Source organism: Triticum aestivum, chromosome 3D (genome assembly GCF_018294505.1).
Source record: "Triticum aestivum cultivar Chinese Spring chromosome 3D, IWGSC CS RefSeq v2.1, whole genome shotgun sequence".
Lineage (NCBI taxonomy): Eukaryota > Viridiplantae > Streptophyta > Magnoliopsida > Poales > Poaceae > Triticum > Triticum aestivum.
Window position 1 is genome coordinate 569,036,310 of NC_057802.1, and position 15,566 is coordinate 569,051,875.

At 48.1% G+C, this 15,566-nt stretch overlaps 1 pseudogene; it reads right to left on the reverse strand.

The window, feature by feature from the left end:
* Nucleotides 1–4,608: 4,608 nt before the first annotated feature.
* LOC123080557 (wall-associated receptor kinase 2-like) lies at nt 4,609–9,877 on the reverse strand (annotated as a pseudogene).
* Between the last annotated feature and the right edge of the window lie 5,689 nt (nt 9,878–15,566).

The window sequence follows — 15,566 nt, forward strand, 5'->3', positions numbered from 1 at the left end:
TGGTTCCTACATATTCTACGAAGATCTTTTTGGGCAAACCGCATAACAACATACGTTGTTCCCTTTGTCATCGGCATGTTACTTGTCTGAGATTCGATCGTCGGTATCTCAATACCTAGCTCAATCTCGTTACCGGCAAGCCTCTTTACTCGTTCTGTAATGCATAATCCCGCAACTAACTTATTAGTCACATTGCTTGCAAGGCTTATAGTGATGTGCACTACCGAGAGGGCCCAGAGATACCTCTCCGACAATTGGAGTGACAAATCCTAATCTCGATCTATGCCAACTCAACAAGTACCATCGGAAACACCTGTAGAGCACCTTTATAATCACCAAGTTACGTTGTGATGTTTGGTAGCACACAAAGTGTTCCTCCGGTAATCGGGAGTTGCATAATCTCATAGTCATAGGAACATGTATAAATCATGAAGAAAGCAATAGCAGTAAACTAAAACGATCAAGTTCTAAGCCAACAGAATGGGTCAAGTCAATCACATCATTCTCCTAATGATGTGATCCCATTTATCAAATGACAACTCATGTACATGGTTAGGAAACCTTAACCATCTTTGATCAACGAGCTAGTCAAGTAGAGGCATACTAGTGACACTTTTATTGTCTATGTATTCACACATGTATTATGTTTCCGGTTAATACAATTCTAGCATGAATAATAAACATTTATCATGAAATAAGGAAATAAATAATAACTTTATTATTGCCTCTAGGGCATATTTCCTTCACCCCCACCCTCGTGGACAGGGTGTGGGCCCCCTGACGCTGATTCTTTCGCCAGTATTTTTATTAATTCTGAAAAGTTGCTCCGTGGATTTTCAGGTCATTCCGAGAAATTTTATTTCTGCATAAAAATAACACCATGGCAGTTCTGCTGAAAACAGCGTCAGTCCGGGTTAGTTCCATTCAAATCATGCAAGTTAGAGTCCAAACAAGGGCAAAAGTGTTTGGAAAAGTAGATACGACGGAGACATATCAACAACCTTCCCGGGGACTACTAGCTTGAGATGTTCACCCCATGCTTTAAAAACCTGCCCACTGGAGCCTCATGTGTTGTTTCTAAATATGGTAGGTGCGGGGGTCCAGTCGAGCTCCTTCTGCATAGGGCAGCAAGAATCCCTTCTCACTGGGGTAGCGATCCTAAAGCGAAGGATGGCGGCGCCAAGAGTCTGCTCGGTGGTGGCGATCCCTTCATGCCGGGGCGACGGCCCTGGGCTAAAGGACCCATGTCAGGATAGAGCATATCTCCCTCGACATTCGGCGGCAAGAACCCCTTCGTGCTAGGCAGGTGGCCCTGAGCAAAAGGATGGTGGCAAGAGGCGCCAAGTCAGTGATGCATGTTGGTTGTGCGTGGCTCGTCTGAAGGCGCAAAATGTTGCGGCGACAACAGTGTTCGCCCTCTAGGCGGTAGATGCGGCATCCTGCTGCCGCGCGGATAGGCTTGGTGATTATCTATGGTTGTGCAACTCCCGACCGATGATGGGTTCGTAGTGCACCAGCAGTTCCTTGTCCGTGGCAAGGTGGCAGCGTCCACCTCTATTCACTCCTGGGTGTCATGTTGGATGTTGCAGGTCTGTCCACGTCAACGTGAAGTGGCATGGAAGGCATCCTGGCGGCAATGGTGATGGTATATGGTGGGTTTATATCCCACCCATTTGCTAGGGCCACCTCGGCCTAGCTTCGAGAACCGGTACGTGCATGGTCGGAAGATCTGTTATCAAGATGATATATGGAATACACTTCATGTCCGGGGTGAAAACCCTTGTTCAGACCTTTGTTGGCCAGATTCAGCAATGGCGAACTTGCGTTATTATAATATTGAAGGCATTATTTCCATGATGACGGTGGAGTACGGGCATTTATCCATTCAGGAGGCATTGCTGGGGTAGAAATCATATTTTGTTCGGTCACAGGGCGGGGCCAAATCCCTGCACTAATGCTGGCAATGACCACACCTGCGTGTGTCGTCCCCACCATGAAGGCGCTGCCGTGGCCTTCTCCGTGCCTCTCTTCGAGCACCTAGGGAAACCCCTAGATCTGATTCTCTGGATCGGACAGCAGCGACGTCACGGCGTCTTCCCCTTCATTAAGATGTTGTCTTGGCTACTCGCGACGCCCCCAATGTTGGATTTCGAGTTGTCGTTGACGTGCTTGGTGTGGGTGTTCCTCAAGGTGTGGGCATCTGGGTGCAATCTCAGACATTGTGGGATCTTCCTCCATGGCTCCTTCCTCGGGCTTGGTCGTGTCCTGCAACCCACTTGCCGACTCTTCTAGCCATTTATGGTGGGTGGTACATTGATTTGGTTAGTTCCCCGGTCATTGTCATGTGTCATAGGTGCCTCGCATTGGTCATGACACGGCCTTGGCGCCCTGTCTCTTGTCTCCTCACCTTTCTTTGTTGGAGTTCGAGCTAGGCTAGTTGAGGGATGTGTTGCTTCGCTTTTTTTTTTCGTTGTCCGACATTTGGTTTGGTGTCCTTCCTTACTTCTCTATGTAATGTTCTCTCCCACCTATCAATGGCATGATACGCAATCTTTGCGTATTCGTGAAAAAAAAGTCGGCCGAGACCGAAAAACACATGCGTATGTGCAAGCTGGCTTCCAAGCAACCTGGCAGGGGACTGATGTTTCAGAGAACTCTACGTACTAATCTACCCCCCCCCCCCCCCCCCCCCCCCAATCCTATAATATAAGAGTGTTTTAACGCTGCGAAGATCGATCCTGCCGGAGAATAACTAGCTAAAGCTAACGCACGGACATATGGAAACTAGAAGCCACAGGCTTCGATAGCTCCACACAATGAAACAATTGAAACGACGATTGATGGCCACAGGCACGTATTACGGCGGCAAGGCCTGGTCCCGCGTCTGCTCCTATGAATCGTCCATCCTCATGGGATACCCATCCTATGGGGTGGAGCTGAAACCACAGAACGGTAGCCTGTCGGAGAAGGGCGTGAACCTGCTCATGGCCAAGATAGGGTGATTTGGCCAGGAAATACTTATGGATCTGTCCAACGTAGAGCGAAAGATCAGGCTTCAGGTTCCCATGACCCTCCCGTAGGCGGTTCCCAACAGCATGACAACCACAACGACTCATTTCGTGATGCGGTTGTTCCTCCGAGTATCTACAAGAGTGCATCACTGGTAAATTCGTTCCCGATATCTCTCAAGCCTATGATTTACGAACGGCTTGAAAACAAGGGTTACCATACTCTTGTGGCCAATATTGTCAATTCTCCGTGGGACATGCCTCTGAAATATGTTCCTTTTATAAGGATATCGTGTGGGTGCTCAATCAATTATTCACCATCTACGATGAATGTACAGAATAAATGAATACGTGTCAGACTTTTTATATTGACAACCTCTCGGGTTAGACAGCGACCGATCTTGAGACGGGGATGGCGCTGCCAAGGGCTAGCTAGGGCCTTGCCGGCGGCGAGGACAACACTGCCCACACTCACACGGGTGACAGCCAGTGGAGAAGCAGGGGTTCGCTAGTCGGGGGGACGAGACCAACATGACAAAAACTTTATTTTCAGTCAGAAATACTTAAGTCGTTAGTGCATTTGAATGATTTGCGAACTATGAAAGTATCGAAATGCTATTGTGTTTGATGGGGCATCTCCCTCGTTGGAGTTACTTCTACGAAGGGTGAGGTCCGAAGGCATGGTATGGTCGGTAGCCGGCAAGTTTAAATGGAATGTTGACCCTTCTTCTGTAGATTAGAGAGGTGGGCGAGTAGCATAGTTTTAAATAGCCTTTTCAGCAGAGGGCAGCTAAATGGTCGCCTTCATAAATAGCCCTCTATAGCCCGCTTTAGCCCACTATAGCTCCGCTATAGCTGATTTGGAGGCCCGCCGCTATTTTATTTTCATAGCCCGCTATTTAAAACATTGGCGAGTAATGAAGATTGAGGAGTAGTGTTGTATTGAGACATTTGCAAAACTGTGGCCGAGGTACTCTTTGCCTTTCTTCTTTGATATATGTTATGCACACTCGTGCATATTCGAGAAAAAAAAGTCAGAGATACACAGAGTACGTTGTTAGCCGTTGAGAGTTAAAACCTTTACCATCTGCATGGGCCCGCATGTAGGGAGTAGTATTGTATTTGCTAAGACTGCTCATCACACGCTCATCACCAGTCCCTGCTCATCACACGCTTGAGTCACCGAGAGAACCAGCATGCATGCATGTGCAGCGCTTGCTTTAATTCCAATTTCCGAGTGGAGACGAAACCAATTGTTGCATTACCGTAGTGTTGATATAGTCTGCATCTTGGGCTGTGCAGTTCAATGTTCAGAACTCAGAAGACGATACTGAGATATCGAATGACATCACAGGGTTCAATGGTTAAATAAGATGCACAACACCCCAGCGGCTGCCTTGCTTCTACTACTACAAGTTGCACAATTTGTACTGGAGACAAGGATCGACGCATCAATAAATATGTATATGTGCAACAAAATGATGGATAGTGTATTGGTCAGTCTCATGAGTAATTGTGGAACTTATGTAGGATGAATATATAGATGATTATCAAGACTTAGACCGCGACAAGCATCCAAAATTAGAACAATAGAGTCGGGTGCATTCAGTTTTTTTTGTAAATAATACACGTAAGCTTAGTTGGGCACATATATTCATACAGAAAAACGCACTGATTTACAGTAACAGAAAGAACGCACCATGGCTAACAATTCACTTAAAAGCACGCAAAACTATCGAGGGTATGCCGCGGACAACAGGAACTCTTCTTCTTGGATATCACACCTGCTTGCTTCGTTTGTCTTTGCTTGTTGGCTGGTCGATGGAAATCCCGTTGCTGCATATTCCTTCTCATCTGTTTCATCTGTCAAATCATCCCTGACCCACTTCTTGGGTGTTTCTAGAGCTTCAAGCGCCATCTCTACTTGCCTCATGGTTGGCCGCTCCTCTGCTCTTAGTTTTAGGCACTCCACAGCTAGAGTAGCAACTTCTTTCACTTCGCTGCCCCCTTCCTCTATAACTTGTGGGTCTAGTATTTTTTTCCAATTCACCTTCTGCATGTAGTGCAACAAATTGCATGACAAGTCCATCACCCTCGGAAGATCTATACACAGATGGCTTCCTCCTAGTAAGCAATTCGACAAGGACTCCAAAGCTATAAACATCATTACTTTCTGTGAGGCGTCCATTATAATAATACATAAGATCTAAGTACCCTATAGTTCCTTGCACCGCAGTTGTTGTTCCTGTTTGATCCAAGGGAATAATGTACCTTGAAGCTCCAAAGTCTGACACTTTTGCTGTCAAGCCATCGTCAAGAAGTATGTGGGAGGGTTTGATATCTCTATGTATTACAGGGACTGAAATAGCTGAGTGAAGGTAAGCAAGAGCTTTCCCTGTTTCACTTGTGATCCTTAACCTATCTTTCCAAGGTAGCGATCCTCGTTCTTCCGTGTGAAGATGATCAGCGAGTGTTCCGTTCGAAATGAACTCGTAAGCTAGTAAAGGGACTTCTGTCTCGAGGCAACATCCACGGAGCTTCACAATATTTCTATGGTTGATCTATGAGAGTATGGCAACCTCATTTATGAACTCGTCGATTTCTCTTTTGACAACAATATTGGACTTCTTGATGGCCACAACATGCAGGTCTAACATGATCCCTTTGTAGACAGTGCCATGCCCACCTCCACCGAGCTTGCGGGCTTGATGAAAATTGTTGGTAGCCTTCTCTAGTTCCTCTAAAGAGATGAGCATCCTCTTTGTGATGTCAGCCCTATGAGATACCAATTGCTTTAACAGCTGACCACGGTTTTGACTAAAGAACTTCTGTCGCAACGCCTTCGCCTTGTGTTGCTTAAATCCATGGGTTATTAGAAGTGCACCAAGAACCAAACGTAGAATAAATGGGCCACTAGCGACTGAGAGACTAATGACTAAACCCAAGTTATGGTTACCTGAAAAGCAATTCACACGTTTACTGCTGGTACTATTTGCTCAACCATATATACTAGATGGAAGAGTGAAATGCACCATTAGTCCACTAGCTCAAACCGAATGCAGATTTTAGGCCAACAACTCAGAATTGATCGATTTAGGCCATTAACTCGTTAATTTGATCAAATAAGGCCAAAACTGATCCGAGAAGGGAAAAACCGGGTACGGAGCTGCCATGTCAGCCTCCCTTCATGAATTAAGCATTTCTTACGTTTCACGGGGGTCTATGTGCAAAGTGGCCAATTTTTCTCATAAACCATGCTAACGGAATGTATATTGAGAAGAAGTACACATATATTATAATGAACTAGCGTTGTCGAGAATCGAACAGAAGCCCTTTGGGGCTGCCGAGCAATTCGCTAACCATCGCAACATCAATCAACATATGTACTAAGATGCAATCCATTCTTTATTAGAATGATGATACCTTTGATATTAATGGAATACAAATCCTTTCCAAAATCCACGTGATCACGTGGATCCTTTCTTAAAGTTCCATTCCTAAATCCACTTTCCTTCTCTTGGCTATCAGGCCGCTCCTCAAATTAATGTGTGGGTTTAGGAAAGGATCGTGTGAATTTAGGAAAGCATTTGTATATATTCAGTTAATATATGGAGTGGGCTTCGTCTTATAGTTCGCAAACATGGCGATGTTGCGCTGGTCAGTTAAGGGCACGTTTGGATCCTGGGCTATAGCTCACCTAGCCTTGCCGGACCAGTCTAAGCATTTGGTTCAACCGAAATAATTTGGCTTTAGAGGGCCATCTAGGCTCGATTGGTAAAGAAATCCTTGTTCCCCGAGGCGAGCCAATTTGGCTCCCTCTTGGCGGCAAGATCTTCAGGCGGGCTAGCTGGGCTAAGGCAAGGTGAGTAGTACAACCAAATGTGCCATTAGTTACTTGGCAATGCTAAAGCAGTTGTGTTCGATTTTGGCAACACAAATATACTTTTTCTCCACACATGTTGTTAGCATGGTTTGTGAGAAAAAAATTCAGTCACCTTGCACATAGATCTCCTAAAAAAATGATCAGGACTTGTTTCCCACTCCAATCAGGCCTCCCCCAAGCGACCTAGGTTTCCTCCTCTCGCCCCCGCCGCCGCCGCCGGCCACCTTCCCCTCTCGCGCCTCCGGCCGCCGGCCCCGAGCGCCGCGCCGCGCCGCGCTGCCCCCTCTCCCTCCCGGCCCGCCCCTCGCGTCGCCTCCCCGAGCGAGGCGACCGGGGCCCCTCTCCCCGCCTCCCAGCACCCCCTCCCCTTCCCTCCCTCCCGCCGCCACCGGCCTGCGCCATCGGGCCCTACTCACGTGGCGTTGGCGGCGGCAGTGGCCTTTCCTTCACCGCGCGCGGTGCCATGGCTCGGGTGCTGGCGTACCGCGGCGGTGCTCCTCGGCCGACAATGGTTCCGGTGGCAGCGGCTGCTCATGGCAGCGCGACTCTGGGTGGTGGTCCGGCGTCCTGGTGGCGGCGACCAGCGGCGCGTGCTATGGTGGTGCCTCCACTTGGCGGCGGGGTGGTCCGGTGGTGCTGGGTGGCCAGTGCCGCGACCCGTCCCAGATCTGGGCCCGTAGGTCCCCATCTGGGCCCTAGCCGGCCGGCTCCGGGGCAGCCTGGTCGCCCTCTGTGCGGGGAAGCCGGGGAGCGGCTTGGACAGGGGCGGCGACGCCGATGGCATGCCGGCTGCAGCGCGAAGGCGGGAACTTTACGGGCTTCCGAGAGCCTGGCCGGGCCTGTGCGGCCACGGGCCTGGTATGTTCGTGCTATTGCGTCCGGTCAGCTACCGTCATTGATGGTGGATCGAGGTGGGGCCCTCCCGTGTGCCGATGGTGTTGCTGCCTTAGTCCCGGCTCCTCTTCTTCATTGTGCAGGCCATGCTTCGCGGTGCCGTGGCGAGACAGCGTGGGGAGCTTCATGACCGGGTTGGCGGAGGGTGGTGGTCGGTTTGGTGGCGAGATCAGGAGTACCTGAGGTAGAGGTTGGGATCGGGAGAAATCCATGTTGGCTTTGCTGACACCGACGTGGTGGCACCTGAGGGCGTCGGGGCTACCCTTCTTCTCTCCTCGCCGCGTACCAAGGGAAACCCTTGGCAGCCGCGTCGTCATCGTCGCGTCCCTTTCGGAGTCTCGAAGCTTGGTGGGCGATCTCCGGTGGACGCAGCGATCGCGAGGCTTCTTTGTTTTTGTCGATCCGCCGTTGTCGGCATTTCTTTTTCTTGTATTTTCTCTTTCATTTTTTTTGAGCGTGATTGTGCTGCTTCCGCCGCAGCACCTATCAATTGCTTGTCTCGGTTGGTTGCTTTGTATACAAAGCGAGGGGTAACTCTTTTTCGGCAAAAAAATGGTTAGTTCACTAGCCGAATAAGGGAGGCTGACAATGCGGGCACATGGCCAGTTTTTTCCTCTCGGATCGGTTTTAGCCTTATTTGATCAAATAAACAATTTTATGGCCAAAATCGATCAATTTCCGAATTGTTGGACTAGTGACGCATTTCACTCCTAGGTGGAACGAGATAATTAACTAATTAACATTAACTGTTCCATTGTTTCCTGTTGCACGCACTAGTAATCGACACACTAGTGTACCTCGGATTGTATCCACAGCGTCGATGATGCAGGCACCGGGCTTGGTGTAATTTCCATGCGTTCCATTCGGGCAGCGGCACCGGAACGAGCCTGATAGTTCCTCGCAGACGCCGAAGCAGAAATGTTTTTCTTTCTGATTGCACTCTTTGATATCTGCATATACATTGTCTGATCAAATCAGGCAAAAATAGAATCAAGTTTACGAAACTCGCATGTCAAGTTGTAAACTCACCTTGGCATCCTCCTGTGAGGTAAGGGTTGCCCTCGTAGCCCTCCTGGCAGTGGCACGAATAGCCTCTGATTTCCTCAATTGTGTTTCCGACGCTGCAATTGCTGTTGGTACTCTTGCAGATGCTCCGGGCTGCGTCGTGAGGGCAACGCGAATGGCCAGTGTTCTATACTGCTGTGTTGTGTGCTAACGCCCACCCGAGAATCACGGGGACCCTGAGCTGATCAGCCTCCCGTGAGAGATTTTTTTTTGCCCCCGGATCCAGGTTCATGACCACCTCCAGGTTGTGGTCTACGTCGAACCAGCCAACCTCGGCGATGAGCACGTTCACGGGGGACCCAAAATTGCTGTACACGCTGCTGTAGTTGAGCTGCTTGAGCTCCACGCCGTAAGACGCGCTGGCAGTTTGGATGGTAGACTGGCAGCAGCCGATGTTGGAGCATGCTTTGGAATTTCCCCTTTCATAAATTTGGGTAGCGCTAATGCCATCACCAAATTCGGGGCAGAAAGAAGCGCAGCCGCTGGCGAGGCTCCCGTTCCCCAGCAACGTTGCTTGCACATTGCAGCCCGTCAATATGAACTCATTGGACCCCGGGTTCAGCAGGTAGGCCACCCCACCGGCGCCGACGGTCTCAGCTTCACCTATGATCCACTGGCCGGAGCCGTTGCTCATGTTGATGGGTCGCAGTCCATGATTGACGATGCGCATCGTGCTGTTATTCAGGGAGATATCGACGACCTCGAACACGCCATCACTGCCCTCGCCGAGGAGCAGCCGCGGGGGCTTGCTTCCGTTGTTGTTGCAGGTGAGCTTGAACCCCGGCCAGTAGCAACTCTTCGGGCCCATGCCGAACGGGTAGGGCACGCTCACGTTGCCGCAGGTGGTGTTGCAGCCCGGCATCCCTATCGTCATCGGCGGAGGCCCTGCTGCGGCCGCCGGTGCCGAGATTAGCAGCAGCAGCACCGCTGCCGCAATGGATACGCAGCTGCTTAGCATTATGTATGGCAGGACAGGATGGATTGACTTGTCGCTACAGCAGTTACCTAATTCCAGTGGTGTACTTATGCAGTTATGCGCTACGATGCACGAGTAGGCCAGGTGTACACATCTATACCACTCGCTAAGGCTAAGGTGTGTGAGGCCGTCTTCGAAAATGTGTTAAGTGAACTGCAAATCTGTGATAATATCTATTTTTCCAAGACATTCATGTGGGCAGAAAATAACAGAACTCATTCGCAATTTTTTTTCATTTCCTAGGCAACTTGCGAATGCACCAGTCATTCGGATAGCTACATATGAGACTTTTCTTAGAAAAAAAATTGACGCTTCAATATTCCAATAACGAAAGACAGAATAAAAAATTAATAGAGCGCACGTGGTTGGGTGATTTTTCGTATGGATTTGGCCAAATCCCTGTTGAAAAAAACATTAGCCAGCAAGCGTCTGTTTGAGTGGTGCAGACGGCTTTTCTAGCCCTCAACATATTGATAGATCCTGAGCTACATAACCATCTTATTTGATTGGCTGGAAATGAGACCGAGTCTAGATATTTTAGGAATATGTTTTGTGTTTTAAAATAAACAACTCCACTTAATTAGAGCCAGACCTATGTAAATCATTTGATTGGCTGGAAATGTTAGTGAGTCGAGGTATTTTGGTGTACGTTTTATACTTGTATAAAAAGAAGATGGTATGCAAACTTCACGAAACTACTTCCACATCGAGGATGGGCGTTCTCACAGAGACTTGCCTCCAAAAAGACTAGTATACATGTCTATGGCTTTTTATTCCCCTTGAAAACAAAAATGTGTTCTCGCAAAATAAAAGGAAAACAAACTGTCACTGTCTTATATGTGAAGACTTGGACTTGGCCGGACTCCCCGGGACCCGCATTGATTTTTGATGACCGACAGTTTGAACCATTGGTCAAATAACCGTTTTCTTCTGCGCTTAAAGGTCGGGACGGTGATTCCAACCTCTATTTCTCCTGCTAGGCCAGGAACATCAATGATTTTTCTTAAAGGGTGGATTTTATTCACTCAAAATAAAGCATCAAGATGATACAAACGCAATAAGCACATACCCGGTCTCTGAATAGCTGGGATGCACAAAGTCAATACTAACGCATACCCATAAAAAACATGTTGGCAAATAGCAAACTCATGATTGTTGAAAACAGAGACACGTTGTCACTCCTTAAATTGTGAGCTTTGTTTCTTCAGTAGTAGTTCACTCATAGTTCATTTGTGTGCTAAGTCTGAATATATTTCCTGCAGGATCGATCGGAGATGAACATGAAGGTGATGATTATCAGAAAAATAGCAGGCTATATGCCACCATGATGATTGGATGAGAGGAAGGACTACTGTCAGAGGCAAGTTACAATGATATGTACGGCTCTGCTGCCACATCTCCCCCACATTCTATTAGGGCATCTCCAACGGCCACCTGCAAAGTTCCTCCCCCATTCGGACACGGATGCGGGAGACCACCATCCAACCCTCGCCCATCTATTGCAAACTCTTTTTAAAACCAAACGGATGAAATTCATGCAAACTCGGCTGGATTTCATATAAACATGACAGATTTCATACAAATCAGACAAAAATGGTCACATTTTGGTCATATTTTCAACTAAAAATGTAAAACTATGTGCACATACGGTCACGTGGAGCTCCACTCTCACGACACAGATACACTACACTAGTCTACGGCCAGCCGCGGCAGATCCATTTGTCTTCCCCATGTCCAGCAGCCCGCTAACTGGACTATCGAGAGTCCGGGAGGCATATATTATTCCCCCATATCTTCTCATCTCCGGGCGCGCCGCTCGTCAGAGTGGCAAAGAGAAGGTGCTTCAGCCGGAGGGGAAGGGTGTTTACGTGGAGTTCAGACGGGTCCCCAGAATGGTCTGAGATAAAGAAGAACCACATAGGTCACCCGACGATGGCCTTCCTGGGACCCAAGCGGCAGTGGCCTGCCATGATGTACTTCTCCTCGATGATGGCGGTGTCCTAGACGTGCTCGCCGCCACTTCGTCGACATCCAGGTAGCAGGCTTCTTTCTCTGCCTGCATGGCGCGGCTACGCGTGCATGGACGACGGATGGTGCGGTCGCAGGCACTGGAGGCGCAGTACAATGTGACAATGCCCATGCCACCATGCTCCCTGCCGTGTCGGCATAGCAGAACTCTCAATGAAACCACCAGTGTCGGTGTAAAAACCGGTAGACCTCGTGGTAGGGGTCCCGAGTTGTGGATCTCGGATCGAGGGTAACAGGAACGAAGGAGACGATGTTTTAACCAGATTCGGGGCCTCTTGATGGAGGTAAAACACTACGTCCTACCCTTGTATCACTAGTAGAAAACAGGGCTTTGGTTCAGGCCGGGCCAGCCCATTAGTCCCGGTTCAGACCAGAACCAGGACCCATGGGGGCATAGGTCCCAGTTCGTGAGGCCAGGGGGCCAGCCGAGCCATCGTGGGGCATTGGTCCCGGTTCATATGGCACCTTTGGTCCCGGTTCGAGGCTCGAACCGGGACCAATGTGCCTCGCTCCTGGCCCACCACCATTGGTCCCGGTTGGTGGCTTGAACCGGGACCAAAGGGTGTCCTTTAGTCCCGGTTCCATCCACGAACCGGGACCAATGATATGCCTATATAACCCCTTGCCCGTGAGCAGAGCAGTGGAGTGCTCTGTTTTTTTGGGAGAGGTGTGTTGTGCTCTAACTCGCCTCCTATGCACATGAGGTGTTCGATGAAATGCTCGAGCCACACTTAAGCTTTCTCCTCTCGAAGCTCCTTGTCCAAGCTCCATTTTCCTCGAGATTTGTCTAGGTTTGGCGGTCCGTCCTCTCCGGTCCCCGTCCTCACCGCTGTTGATCGCCCGCGCCGATTTCGTCGCCCGCACCACCGTGGTGAGCCTCTTGATCTTATCTCTTTCTAAAAGAAAAAAGTTCTTACTTGTATGATTTTGATAGATACTTGTGTAGTTTTCTTACTTATTATTTTTTGTTATTATATAGTGTGATGGTTTTGGTATCCGCCTCCATCGGTCCTCGTCCTGTCTATGATTCAGATGTGGTATATATATTTTCTTTTATAACTATTAGTTTCATTTAGTGTTTATGACAATTATGCCGAGCAACGTGACATAGATTTTTTTTATCTAGGAGGTATGTGAACCGGAAATTCCAACCGACCCTATTGTCGAGAGGTTAAATTTAGTTGAAGAAGAAAACAATTACTTGAAGGAAAAATTGAAAAAAATTGAGGAGAAGAAGATGATATTGGAGTTGCATGTTGCGGATGTCGTCAATGATCAGAAGATCAAGATGGATGCAATGCACTTGAAGATTAGAAAGATTAGAAAATATGCCATTCATACTAAGGTTGGTATCATTATGCCGTTGGATCAATTGTTACCTTGGTTGCGGTTATGATCGCATTTGTTGTTGCATTAAAATGTTTTACATAGTTTCAATGTATGGTTTAATTAGATGCTCTAGAGAGCTATATGTAGTTCAATGAGAACTATGTATGTACTTTGGGTTTAATGTGATGATGAACTTCTATTAATTTGGTCACTTATCTATTCATGATATACGCAGAGATGAACCGACAATGGATGTACGGTAACAGACGCACCTCCGAGTACATTAAGGGCGTGAATAATTTTCTCGCAGTGGCTGAGGAAAAGAAGCAGAATGGTTTTATGTGTTGTCCATGCCCTATATGTGGGAATACGAGGTCTTACTCTTTCTCGAAAACCCTTCACACCCACCTTCTTTATAAGGGTTTCATGCCACACTATAATGTTTGGACCAAGCACGGAGAAAGAGGGGTTATGATGGAAGACAGCGAAGAAGAAGAAGATGATCACAACTATGTGCCCCCTGAATATGGTGATGCTGCAACGGGGGAAGCGGGAGATGCTGCAACGGGGGAAGCTGAAGATCAAGAGGAACCAGACGATGTGCCCGATGATGATCTTCGCCGGGTCATTATTGATGCAAAGAGACAATGCAAAAGTGTGAATGAGAAGCTGAAGTTCGATCGCATGTTAGAGGATCGGAAAAAAGGGTTGTACCCCAATCGCGAAGATGGCAACACAAAGCTCGGTACCGTACTGGAATTGCCGCAGTGGAAGGCAGAGAATGATGTGCCTGACAAAGGATTTGAGAAGCTACTGAAAATATTGAAGAAGAAGCTTCCAAAGGATAACGAATTCCCCGACAGTACGTATGCGGCAAAGAAGGTTGTATGCCCTCTAGGATTGGAGGTGCAGAAGATACATGCATGCCCTAATGACTTCATCATCTACCGTGCTGCGTACGAGGATTTGAACACATGCCCGGTATGCAGTGCATTGCGGTATAAGATCAGACGAGATGACCCTGGTGATGTTGACGGCGAGCGCCCCAGGAAAAGGGTTCCTGCCAAGGTGATGTGGTATGCTCCTATAATACCAGGGTTGAAATGCCTGTTACGAAACAAAGAGCATGCCAAGTTGATGCGATGGCACAGAGAGGACCGCAAGAAAGACAGGAAGTTGAGAGCACCCGCTGACGGGTCGCAGTGGAGGAAAATCGAGAGAAAGTACTGGGAGGAGTTTGCAGGTGACGCAAGGAGCGTATGGTTTGGTTTAAGAACGGATGGCATTAATCCTTTTGGGGAGCAGAGCGGCAATCACAGCACCTGGCCTGTGACTCTATGTATCTATAACCTTCCTTCTTGGCCGTGCATGAAACGGAAGTTCATTATGATGGCAATTCTCATCCAAGGCCCTAAGCAACCCGGCAACGACATTGATGTGTACCTAAGGCCATTAGTTGAAGAACTTTTACAGCTGTGGATTGGAAACGGTGTACGTGTGTCGGATGAGCACAAACAAGAGGAATTTGACCTGCTTGCATTGCTATTTGTAACCATCAATGATTGGCCTGCTCTCAGTAACCTTTCACAACAGACAAACAAGGGATACCACGCATGCACGCACTGTTTAGATGACACCGAAAGTATATACCTGGACAAATGCACGAAGAATGTGTACCTGGGGCATCTTCGATTTCTTCCGACCAACCATCAATGACGAAAGAAAGGCAATCATTTCAAAGGCGAGGCAGATCACCCGAAGAAGCCCGCCATGCGTACCGGTGATCACGTACTTGCTATGGTGAATGATTTAAAAGTAATCTTTGGAAAGGGTCCCTGTCGGTGTCAAAACCGGCGGATCTCGGGTAGGGGGTCCCGAACTGTGCGTCTCAGGCTAATGGTAACAGGAGGCGGGGGACACAATGTTTACCCAGGTTCGGGTCCTCTCGATGAAGGTAATACCCTACTTCCTGCTTGATTGATCTTGATGATATGAGTATTACAAGAGTTGATCTACCACGAGATCGTAGAGGCTAAACCCTAAAAGCTAGCCTATGATTATGATTGTATTGTTGGAAATATGCCCTAGAGGCAATAATAAATGGTTATTATTATATTTCTTTGTTCATGATAATCGTCTATTATTCATGCTATAATTGTATTGTCCGGAAATCGTAATACATGTGTGAATACATAGACCACAACGTGTCCCTAGTAAGCCTCTAGTTGACTAGCTCGTTGATCAACAGATAGTCATGGTTTCCTGACTATGGACATTGGATGTCGTTGATAACGGGATCACATCATTAGGAGAATGATGTGATGGATAAGACCCAATCCTAAGCATAGCATAAAAGATCGTGTAGTTTCGTTTGCTAGAGCTT